We start from the raw sequence: 12,959 nt of genomic DNA on the forward strand, positions 1-12,959 counted from the left end.
GGCATCTGTTACTATGTGAACTTAAATATATTCAGACCCCTTCATTTTCCCAACATTTTATGTTGCAGCCTAATGCTAAAATCCTTTTTTTCATTCACATCAATCTACACACCATACATCATAATGACAAAGAAAAATCAGATGTGATAACTGCAAACTGAAAAACAGTATCACATTGACATAAGAATTCTGAAGTATTATTGCTTTGAGTTTAGTTCAGACCCAATTTCTCTGGATCATCATTGAGATTAAAAAACAAAACAAAAAATTAAAATGCAGATTTCCACTGTATTTCAATGTTCATTCCACCTCATAAAGATCCTCTTATGTGTAATTAGAGCACAGCTGTATCACGCGATTTCCAAAGGACACCAGATCCATTCCTTCAGGATTATGAAAGTACAAACCCATTCTGCAAGATTTTTTGATGTATCTTCATCAATTCAACTGAGTTTGGGTGATGAGATTAACACTTTGTTTTTACAACTCGATTGGGACTCCTGAATAATTAAAATAGTGATTTTGGTTATAGCATGACACTTTAACCATTTTTCCATAGACAAAACAATTTTACAATCAATATTATATTGATCTGATGAAAAAGTATTTGCTCAGTTATAGTACTGTATAATGTTACTGTCAGTGACAGGTTCAGCTGTAGTTTTGTTTTAAAGAAGTCATGACATGGATTTATAATTTTGTTATTTCAATGTTCCTTGAGGTTCACTTATGTTAATAAAGTTTTTTACACACACACACACACACACACACACAAAACACACACACACACAAAAACACACACACACACAAAACACACACACACACACAAAAACACACACACACACAAAAACACACACACACACACAAAAACACACACACACACAAAAACACACACACACAAAAACACAAAAAAAAACATAAATATGTAGAAAATGATTATTTCCAACCCTTATTCTGACCCGCTCTCTAAAACGACCTGTTCTTAAGGGGTGGGTCTTTTGTCAGTAACCTCCCACTGTTATGATTGGCTAATTATCATTGCATAGGAACCATTATCAACGCCCCCTCGCTATCACATGTGAGTGTTTCGCCCGGAGGCTGTGTTTATGCAAATGTTTGTGCCCAGGTGACGTCATCTTGCCCCTCGCTTCCAAAACGAGCCGTTTTTGGAGCTTGATTAAATAAATGCTTTGTTTAATGAGGAGGACGTTTTAAGCTGTGAAACTCGCAGGATGTTTTAATGGTACAAAGACCCCTTATATGCCAAAAGATCAAGGCAAATTTGATTTCTCATACCATGACCCCTTTAAAGATTAGAAAATAAAAGAACTACAACATTTCACCGTTTCTCTTTTGTGAGCCACTTTGGATAAAAGTGTGGTAAATGAAATATAAATATTCAGATTTATCATGCACCTCAGAGTTGCTATATAACCGTACAATGTGTAGATCTCTCTATAATCTAGATAGTTATAATAGTTTTGCTGATGATTGACGACCACAAACACAAAGCCCAGGATAGAGCGGCTGGGTGAATGTGGTCTGGACTGTGTGGATGAGGTTCATTGTGTCAGAGACGCTGTAGAAGGACAGAGTTCCTGCACTGAGATCCACATACACTCCTATTCTCCTGCAGCTGGAGGGAACAGCGAGTTTAGTCCTTTTGTTATTGTGCCAGAATGAGAAACTGGAGGGAGAGCAGGACAATCTCCAGGACTGATCATTACATCCAAATAAACACTCATAAACAGGTCTCTTCCTGCTGATGCTCTTATATGACACTGATATACGCACATCACTCCCACTCCACTCAAGCTCCCAGTAACAGCGTCCATTCACAATCTCTCTACACAACACCTGAAGATAACGATCAAATCTGTCTGGATGATCAGGATACGACTGGTGTGTGTCAGTGTGAGTCACCACTCTGTTCCCTTCAGACAGACGGAGGCGTTTATTCACTGTGTTCGGATCCAGAGTGAACTGATGGGAATCTGGTGGGAAAAAAAAAAAACCCACTGTAATCAGGAGTTGTACAAGTTAAGCTTCTATCTTATTTATATCTTATCCTTGTTTATTTGTTTTTTAAGATTGTTTTGATCTATCTGAGTTGTGGCATGATGTTCATGAATTCACTTCAAAAACTGTTCTTCTCACATTGAAAGTTTGCATCTGGAGTGTTTCATGCCCAGATTTGCCTTCTCTCAACTTACTTTCATGTCTATATCAACTTTCTTTACAATTTAAGACAATCCCTTTTTATCTCTTTGTGTTGCTGAAAAGTAAAAACTCTGCCCAGATTGAAAAAAAGTGATTTTTTCTGTTCTGTTCTATTTTTTACATAAACACAAACGCACACACATTCACATGTAGGCCAACAATTCACACACAAGCACAGAAAGCTGTAGATATCTGGACAGAACAGACAAACAAGTCAAGCTGCATTTTAAGAAATGTACTGGATTGGTTGTTGTAATGTTGCTATGGTGATGGATGAACTATTGGGCATCACATTTTGTATTTTTATGTTGGTTTGTTAAATGAGTATTAATTAATAAATTAGTATTAAATATTATTAATAAAGTTATCTGATTACAAACATGGAGAAAAAAAAAAGTAATTCAAAGTAAACAGCAGTATGAATGTATCTATCACTGTCAAATAGAACTAAAAGTGAGTGTCGTTGTGTTTGTTAGTGACTTACACTGTAGGAAGTCCTCTCTGGTTCTGGGAACAATGTTACTGTGAGTGACTGAGAAAATATCAGATATAAACACAGAGAAAAATGATACCTGTATCCATTCCTCAGACATTTATAACATTTCCATGATAATATTAGATGATGTTTGTCTCATTACAGAGAGCAGATGAATCTCTAATATTTTACCAGATATCTTTTTCATCTCGTCTTTGCAGAAATCCTCCAGTTTGTGTCTCAGCTGACAGACAGATTCTCTCACAACATCAAAAGAAGAGAGGAAACTGACAGAGATGTTTTCTGTAGATTCAGGAGGAGCTGAGACAGACTGAAGACTCTACAGGAATAAAAAAAATCAATAAACCAAAAGAGGAGACTATTAATGATTAATAATTTGGCAAATAAAATTGTGGATGTTATAATGGATAATAGTCTCTATTATTAGCATATGAGACATGAACCACAAAACCAGTCATATAGGTCTTTTTTTTTTTTTAATTGAGATTTATACATAATCTAAATGCTGAATAAATATTATTTCCATTGATGTATGGTTTGTTAGGATCGGACAATATTTGGCTGAGATACAACTATTTGAAAATCTGGAATCTGAGGGTGCAAAAAAAATCTAAATATTGAGAAAATCGCCTTTAAAGTTGTCCAAATGAAGTTCTTAGCAATGCATATTACTAATCAAAAATTAAGTTTTGATATATTTACGGTAGGAAATTTACAAAATATCTTAATGGAACATGATCTTTACTTAATATGCTAATGATTTTTGGCATAAAAAAATCGATAATTTTGACCACAATGTGTGCTTCTTATGACTGGTTTTGTGCTCCAGGGTCATATATTTCATTAGGTCACCTCATTACTGCAATGTTTCTGATTGAAACCAGTTTTTCATGGTAAAGACCACAAACATCACAAGATAACATTCCCATGAACAGAATCACCACTTCATCCTCAGAATCATTCTCAGTCAAACTGTGTTGCTGAAATAATCAATGTTAATTAAAGACTACAATTTAAACTCTACTCTGTTTTATTTTCTAGATCTGTTACCTGGAGGAAATGGATGTGATCGTCTGTGTGTGAAAGCTGCTCCAGCTCAGTGTTTCTCTTCTTCAGATCATCAATCTCCTGCTCCAGTCGCTCCATTTGTCCTTCAGCTCGACTCACTGCAGTCTTTTCCTGATCTCTGATCCGCTGTGTCACCTCAGAGCGGCTTCTCTCAATGGAGCGGATGAGCTCAGTAAAGATCCTCTCACTGTCCTCCACTGCTGTCTGTGCAGAGCGCTGTTAGACACACATCACAATCAGCTCTTACTGCTTCCTCACAGCCTGAGAGCCACAGCGGCTTCAGTGGGACTGAAAGAGGAGTCAAACTGAGTCTCAAACTTCTCTTCTTCTCCAAACTCACCTTATGAGACTCCACAGCCGCTCTCAGCTGCTCCAGATCTTTCTGTCTCTGCTGGATTCTCTGCTGGAGTTCACTCTGAGTCTCCTTCAAGTGTTTCTGGAGGAGAAATTAAAAACAAATAACCTGAGACAAATTACATAACACTATCACAAAATTATCATGTAAAATGTTCTTCTTTTACTAGGTTTTTTAGGTTAGATTAAATTTAGGTTAGACATGAAGTCCTTACAAACGGGGCATATATAATTACTGTTATCATTATTCTGCAATCATGAATTAATTTAAAGCAGAAATGGACATTCAAACTGCTATTTGCAGCAACAAAGAAACTCATGTTCAGTTAAATACAGAGCAATTTGCCGCAAAAAATAAATTTGTGTTTAGTTAGAGTATGGAAATTGAACAATGTGTTCAACTCATGCTCAAATACGTCATGTAGTAACTCTGAATGGGAGAGTAGATCACATGATGCACCATGGTACAGCTGAATACTGCAGTGAGGAGAAACACTTGAAGTGTCAGCATTAATATATCAATGAGTCGTTTCAGTTCATACCTCTTTCTCTTTTCTCTCTGCTGCAGTTGATACAGTCTCATGGTTTTTATGTTCATCCATTGCACACAGCATACAAACACACTGCTGGTCAGTACGACAGAAAACCTCCAGAAGCTTATCATGTTGATGACAGATCATCTGCTGCAGTCGTCCAGTGGCATTAGTCACTTTGTGTCTCTTTCCTGAGTGAAACTCCTCATGACGCTCAAAATGAGTTTGACAGTAAGACTCCAGACACACCAGACAGGACTTGACAGCTTTGTGTTTTCTTCCAGTACAGATGTCACACTCCACGTCTCCAGGTCCAGCAGGAACAGCAGCTGTTAGTTTGGTCTTCTTCAGTTTCTCCACCACTTCAGCCAGCATGGTGTTTTTAGCTAAAGCAGGTCTTGGACTGAAGGTCTGTCTGCACTGAGGGCAGCTGTAGACTCTTTTCTGATCCTCTTGATCCCAGCAGTCTGTAATGCAGCTCATACAGTAACTGTGTCCACAGGGAATGGCCACTGGATCCTTCAGGAGATCCAGACACACCGGACACAAGAACTGCTCCACTGAAAAAACACTGGCTTCAGCCATTTCACTGTCTACAGCAATACAGACACAAACAACAGCAGATCAGCTTCAGTTTCTAACTGAGTTTCCTGGTTCTGTGTTTGAGAGACGTGTGCAAAACAAGTGTGTCTGTAAACTCACATATTGAAATGTCCACTAGGTGTCAGTCTCATACAGAAACTCAGAGTTAGTGAGAACAGAAAGTTGCTGTGAGTTAATTAAACACCTTTGAGTTGTGGAGATCCTGGAGGAACCCTTATTTGGCTCGTGCTCATAACCCAGCGATGTCCAGTTATTAGATGATTGTGATTCTGCATGTGCAGGTTATGGGACGATGTCCAGGGTTGAAGAGGCCTTTTCTTCCAAGCCCTGTAGAGTTACATTTGTGTTGGTTGGCAAGGCATATACAGAGGCAGGTCAGAACCATGGGGTGCAGGGACACACCAGCCTGACCTCCTAAAAGACGTGGACCATGATGAGAGATTAGATCCAGAGACAGATCTCACCCTCTGCTCCACCAAACAAACTCAAAGCTCATGCTATCAGTCATTCGATGGCTTTCCTGGTTGTTACAGAGAGGCATCTGTGGCTCACAGGAATCAAGGAAAGGGCAAAGCCTTTCTTTTGGTCGCCGCTATTTCTCAGCGACGCAGTTAATACTGTTATTGATAGCTTCCAGGAGACTGAGAATAATCAACGGCTTTCAAAGAACTGATCCTGTTGTGGAGAAAAGTCTTCTCTTCTTTGCACAAATCATTCGAGTCGCAGAGTTTCAGATGCAAAAATCTGACTTTATTGGTGGAAACAACAATGCCGAGATGCCAGCTGAACATCTGACCATCCTTTCAAGATCCTCCGTTTTTATGCAGTATCTTCAACATATATCATCTTTAAACACAAAGATGATATATGCTGAAGATACTGAATAAACTGTGGTTAAAGATAAAAGTACTAAGTTATTTCTATTAGTGACACTTTTATTCACAGTATATCGTTGGTGTGACTCTACTGTAAACTGCATTAAACAGAACATTTTACCCTTACGCAAAGAAAATATATATTCACAAACAATATATTAAATTAATTGTTGTATATAGAAAATGTACTGAATAATATATTGTGTTAATATGTTCCAATAGAGTAATACATAAGGATTTGCTACTTTCCACATATTGAAATATATGTGACAATGTTTACTTATATATAGTAATATATGCAATTTTATATTCAATAATATTATTCATAAAATATAGATGTACATGTAATGAAATATGGTACTGTGTCTGTGTAGATATATTGCAACATAGATGTATCATGCATATTCACATTTGGGAACATGTATGTACAATTATTTGTTCTCAGTTATGAGGAAAATATATATTGTCATACATGTCCATGTATTTGCATTTATTCATAGTACATAAAACACACAATTGATTAAGTTATACATGTCAAATCCTATTTTTCACCCACCATGTTGCCATGACTTTAACAAGGCATCCAATCGTACAAAATAACAAAACTTTTAATATTTTTCTTATATACAATCATACATATTTTTTATAACCAAATATGTATCTATGCAAACAATAAAGTGAGATAATATGTGTTCAGCTTTATGTAAAGTCAATAATTAACTCTTGAGAAATTAATTGAGTGTTTCATTAAAGCTATTGCATGTAAATATGTAGTTCAGTTTTTTTTCATTGCTACATATGTATTTGTATATGTATCAATATATAGCCATGCATGGTCCATGAATATATTGCAGTATATTGAAAAAACATAAGCACTAGTTTCCCATATATGGGAATGTATTAATATATTGCTTTATATTTTCCAGTATATTTCCATTTATTTTTGTTTTGTAAGTGTAGACACGTTTGTTTATAATTTCAGTCTGCTTATAATGTTACTCAAGGGTTATTTCACCAAAATATTTATAATTTAGTTGTCATGACCTTTTCCTTTCTCTCAGCCTGTGTTTATGAGTATATCTTTATTACTTTTATATGTAGTTGTTACGATTGATTAACGATTCGGTCGTTTTGAGCTCACAAACATACTCGGTTACTATCGTAACCTCAGTTCCCTGAGATATGGGAACGAGTACTGCATCTGTAAGACGCTGTATGGGAAAAACACCTTTTTTCCTCTTCAACTGAAGCCTTTTCAATCACACAGTGAAACTGCACGTCCATTGATTCGTGCAGTGCTATAAAATCGAACCAATGGCTCAGCAGAGGCGCTGAGCGAGCCTATGGCTATGCAGCCCGCCATAGACCACCAAAATCGGCGGGGTCTCTGGCTATATAAGCGGCCGCATTGCTGCCGCATCTTAGATTTCTTCGAATGAAGCGACTGAGGCGTGCAGCTCATAGCACGGCCAGGAACGCAGTACTCGTTCCCATATCTCAGGGATCCGAGGTTATGATAGTAACTGAGTACATTCCCTTTGTACTCCTCTGTAAGACGCTGTATGGGAACCAGTACAATCACGCCATGCTATGACGGGGAACGACTCAAAACCATGACTCACGTAGGAGTAAGACCCAGGGGAATTAATAAAATTCACCAAGCACAGGCTGAGCCATCAGGGTCATCCGTGGCCTGGGTGTCGTCCCGTATAGTTGATACTTGGTGTCTATATAATATGGACCGTCCAAGTGAAGGAGGGACTTGAACAATGTTGGTCAAGTGAACCCATAAGACTGCTTAACTAGCCGGAGGCAGCGAACTAAGCCGAAAGGACTCTGGTCTGCAAGGTGAGGACGTCCAGGTTGTAAAACCTTACAAATGTGGACGGCGAGGACCAGCCGCCCACCTCGCAAATTTCCGAAATGGACACCCCACTGGACCATACCCAGGAAGAGGCAATGCCTCTGGTGGAATGGGCTCTGACTCCAATGGGGCACTGCAAGCCCAAGGAGGAGTATGCTAGGGTGATAGTATCCACTAACCACCTGGAAATTCTTTGCTTCGTAACAGGGCGACCTTTAGCGCGGTTACCGAAGCTGACAAAAAGCTGTTCCGATCTCCTGTATGAGGCGGAATGCTCAATGTATACCCTCAGGGTCCTGATGGGGCAGAGCAGGGACAATTCCTGGTCATCCGTCGAAGGGGAAAGTGGGGAAAGCGCTATGACCTTAGGTACATAACCCAGCCTTGGTTTCAGGATGACCTTGGAGTCGTTAGGCCCGAATTCCAGGCAAGCAGGGTTGATGGAAAGGGCCTGTAGGTCTCCTACTCACTTAATTGATGCCAGCTCTAACAGCAGGGTGGTTTTAAACAAGAGCAATCTGAGGGTCGTGGATTGCAATGGTTCAAATGGGGGGCCTTTCAAGGCCCTTAGTACGGTTGGTAAGTCCCAAGGTGGAACTGTACGAGGACGTGGGGGATTAATTCTCCTGGCGCCTCGTATAAACTGGACCACCGCACTATTCCTGCCCACCGATCGGCCAGCAATAGAGGCTTGGAAGGCCGCTATGGCTGCCGTGTAAACTTTGATGGTGGATGAGGAACGCTGTTTATCCAGCATCTCCTGCAGAAACGAAAGAACCACTGATACATCAGAGGTAACCGGATCTAAGTCGCGGTCTTGGCACCAAGCCGAGAAAATAGACCATTTCAGAGTGTAGAGGCGTCTGGTAGATGGGGCTCTAGCTTCTGCCATAGTGTTTAAGACACGCTCTGGGAGGTCAAAAGGCTCCCGTTGAGCGGCCACACATGCAGGGCCCATAACTCGGGCCGTGGATGCCTCAGCGTGCCGTTCGTTTGAGAGAGGAGGTCCCGTCTCAAGGGAATGGGCCACGGGGCTGCTTCAGATTTTCTGAACCGCGAGCGGGTGAAGCGTCCATTCTTCTGAGGAGACGTTGTTCCTCGACAATATGTCCACTCCTTGGTTCATTTTGCCTGGCACATACGCCTTCAGTGAGCGCAGATTTGTCTGAGCCCAAACAAGAAGGTCCTTCGCCAGCGTGCAGAGGCCATGTCTAAGATCACACCTTGCTTCAGCCAGAGGGGGTCCCTCCAACGGGTCAGGGCTGACACACAGGCCTGAGTCACCGTTATGACATGGCGACCGTGATGCCAAGCCGCAGATGGAACCCTCTGCTTCAGCCAGAACTGAATGTGAATCAGGCCCAACTGAAGTACTGGCGAAGCTGCTGCCATAAGGCCCAGCATTTTCTGGAAAGCTTTGAGTGGTTGGACGGTCCCTTCCTTGAAGGAGGCTGCACAGCACTGAATTGTCATGGCTTGTTCCGCTGAGACAGTTGCTGTCATCTGCACTGAGTCGATAACTGTTCCCAGGAACGACACTCGTTGGCTGGGTGACAGTATGCTCTTGGCAAAGTTGACCCTGAGCCCCAGGCGATCTAAGTGGCTGAGGAGGAGGGTCTTGTGCAACGTTGAAACTGTCTCTGACTGGGCCAGAATGAGCCAGTCGTCGAGGTAGTTGAGGATGGGGATTCCCATCTATCGAAAAGGGGGGAGAGCTGCATCCATGCATCGCGTAAAAGTGTGGGGCTACCTGGATGTGAATTTTTAATTTTTTTTTATTTAATTCATTATTTGACAGGGACAATAGACAATCAGAAAACTGCCCCAGAATTAGCTACAGAGCTAAATTTCATCTGCTGTCCCTGGGCAGGAAAATATAAAACAAATTATGTGACAAAAAGAACAATATAATACCAAAATGAACATAAATATATAATTCCCCACATAGAAACTACAATCTAAATTTCTACAAAATATCCCCTATAAATACTACAAAGCATCTGTGGCGAGTGGGGCGGGGCCGAGAGCCGTGGGAACGGAGCGAGGCCGGTGGAGTTAATGATAATGAGCGACACCTGCGCCACTCGCCGGTCTCGAGTCCCACGGAGGAGCTCCGGAAGGATAAAAGGAGGAGTGACGACAGTGGAAGACGAGAGAGGACCAGGCCTGGACTTTTATTTTGTATTTTATGTGAGGCAGTCGTCCGTGAGGGGCTGCCGCTTTACTTTTATGTTTGTTTATTTTATTAAAACTTTGTCGCCGGTTCCCGCCTCCTTCTTCCCGATCTACGAACTGTGTTACAGCATCATCCTGCAAACAATTATACATTTTTTTACAAATCACCAAAATTTCATTCAGAACACACCTGACTCGTCTTTAACCATATTTTCAATTGTAGCTTAAACTGTGCTAGGGTGGAACACCCTGTCTTATATTAATTGGTAAATTATTCCAGTTATTAACAGCCCTTACTGAGAAAGCTGAACGACCAAAATCAGTAATTCTATAATTCACTGCACAATCACCTCTTGACGAAGCTCTAGTTTGTCTTATATATTCAGTACAAGAGAAAACAAATTCCTTCAAGGGTGAAGGTGCAAGACTGTTAACAATTTTGTACATTAAACAACAATTATAAAACACAATAAAATTGTCAATTTTACTTATTAATAATCAAACAATGATGATACCTGTAAGGTTTCTTGTTGAATACTTTTAGAGCACGTTTATACAAAGTATACAAGGTTTGAGAGTAGATTTTCCTGCTTGCGACCATGAAGTAATACAATAAGAGAAATGAGAAAAGATCAAAGAATTCAAAAAGACTCTTGAAGCTTCTATTGAAAGTTGACTCCGTATAAATGTAAAATTTCTAAGTTGAGGTGTCACTGCACAGACTATTTTTTGAACATGCTTTTCAAATGTTATGTGTCTTTAAGATCCAGTGACATGAACCAGTCTCCTGGGCATATTTGCGAGAGGATCAATGTGATTTCAATGTGATCATCCTGAACGACCTTTTTGCCAGGGCATGATTCAGGAGTCTGAGATCTAGAATAGGTCGCAGGCTACCGTCTTTTTTGGGGATGAGGAAGTAGCGGCTGTAGAAGCCTGACTCGCTCTGGGCTGGAAGAACGATATCAATGGCTCCCTTTACCAGCAGATTCATCACCTCTGCGTGCAGGACTTGAGCGTCCTCGCTGCGCACTGTGGTGGCAACCACACCGCGGAAGCGTGGTGGTCTTCGAGCGAATTGGAGTGAATAATCTAGTCTTATCGTAGCCATTACCCACTCTGACACACTGGGGATGGCCTACCAGGCCTCGGCCCGCGTGGCAAGAGGTTGAATAGGCTCTAAAGACTGGCTGCATAAGGGCAGGACGCTTATGGTAGGCAGAAGAGGATATTTGCTCTCTTTTTGAAAATGTATGTGTTTTATTTTGTCTGCTATCACAGCAGTCGGGTGACGAGAGGCACATTAGAGGCTGTTTGCGGGGTGGTCCGGTGGTAGCGAGACTCGGGCCCCTCCTCTTTCTGCCTGGATGATCAGGAGGACTTCTGAGACGCCGGATCCAAGGCGATCTTGGGCCGGGGTCCTTGGCCCTTTGGGAAGAGGTGGTGTCTTGCCAAGTGGGAACGCCCTCTATCCTGCCGATCCTTAGGTCGGGGTTTGGGAGTGGCTGGCGTCAGGCTGCTGAGTCGGTGTAGGCTTGGGGCGACTAGAAGCAGCAGAAGAACTGGAGTGTTTCGGGAGGAAGTGTCGCATCGCTTGAGACGACTTCTGAGCCTCCGTAAACTGCTCCGCAAAGCCCTCCAAAGCTGGCCCGAACAGGCTGTTTGATGAAATTGGAGCGTCTTCGAAGGGAATTTTATCTGCCTCTTTCATCACCGTCAACGTGAGCCAAAGGTGGCATTCCAACACTACCAGGCCTGACATCGACCGCCCGATGGCCTGGGTGGTGGCTTTGGTAGCGCGCAGGGCCAGGTCCGTCGCGCTCCTCAGGTCCCTGAGTGAAGGCGCATCGAGACTGGCCTCCTCGCTGGCGAGCATCTTGGCCTGGAAGACCTGGAGCACAGCCATAGAGTGCAGCGCCGAAGCCGCTTGTCCAGCCGCCGAGTAGGCGCGTCCAGCGAGTGCACGGCTTGGACGGATAATTCGCCCTCGCCTTCCATCCGATAGCTGTGGGCGGGCAGAGATGCGCGGCCACGGACTCATCCAGAGGGGGCAGGTGCTCGTATCCTTTCTCTTCAGTGCTGTCAACGGAGGTCAAGTCAAGTCACCTTTATTTATATAGCGCTTTTAACAATACAGATTGTGTCAAAGCACTTAACAGTATCAAATTGGAGGATAGAGTGTCAGTAATGTATAATGATAAGATTAAACACTCAATTTTCAGCTAAAGGCATTTCATTATTGAATTCAGAGATGTCATTGTCTAGCTCAGTTTAGTTTAAATAGTATCTGTGCAATCAAATCGGCGATAATCGCTAGAAATTAAGTGTCCCCAACTGAGCAAGCCAGAGGCGACAGCGGCAAGGAACCAAAACTCCCTCTGTGACAGAATGGAGAAAAAAAAACCTTGGGAGAAACCAGGCTCAGTCGGGGGGCCAGTTCTCCTCTGACCAGACGAAACCCACAGTTCAAAAGTTTATATTTCTATTTGAATTTTGTTGCAAGTTCTAACAATAGTAGTATTATGTAGTTAGGTATTTTATTATATTTTTAGTTATTTTGTTATATTTTTTAGTTTTATTGTATTTTAATCTAGGTTTTCACTGGGGATATGTCTCTGGGGGTCATCTGGGGTCCTGGTCTCCGCTGACGATCAGGGCTGTAGACATCATCTCTTGGTGCTGATTCACCATCTGATCGGATACGGACTGAGAAACAGACTAGGAAAGAAACAGACAAATATTAGCGTAGATGCCATTCTTCTTACGATGTA

The 12,959-nt window shown here is 41.7% G+C and overlaps 1 pseudogene; it reads right to left on the minus strand.

Annotated features, from left to right (window-relative positions):
* Positions 1-121: 121 nt before the first annotated feature.
* Positions 122-6,270, minus strand: LOC131525603 (tripartite motif-containing protein 16-like; annotated as a pseudogene).
* Positions 6,271-12,959: the final 6,689 nt, after the last annotated feature.

The sequence above is a fragment of the Onychostoma macrolepis genome, chromosome 19 (assembly GCF_012432095.1).
Source record: "Onychostoma macrolepis isolate SWU-2019 chromosome 19, ASM1243209v1, whole genome shotgun sequence".
Lineage (NCBI taxonomy): Eukaryota > Metazoa > Chordata > Actinopteri > Cypriniformes > Cyprinidae > Onychostoma > Onychostoma macrolepis.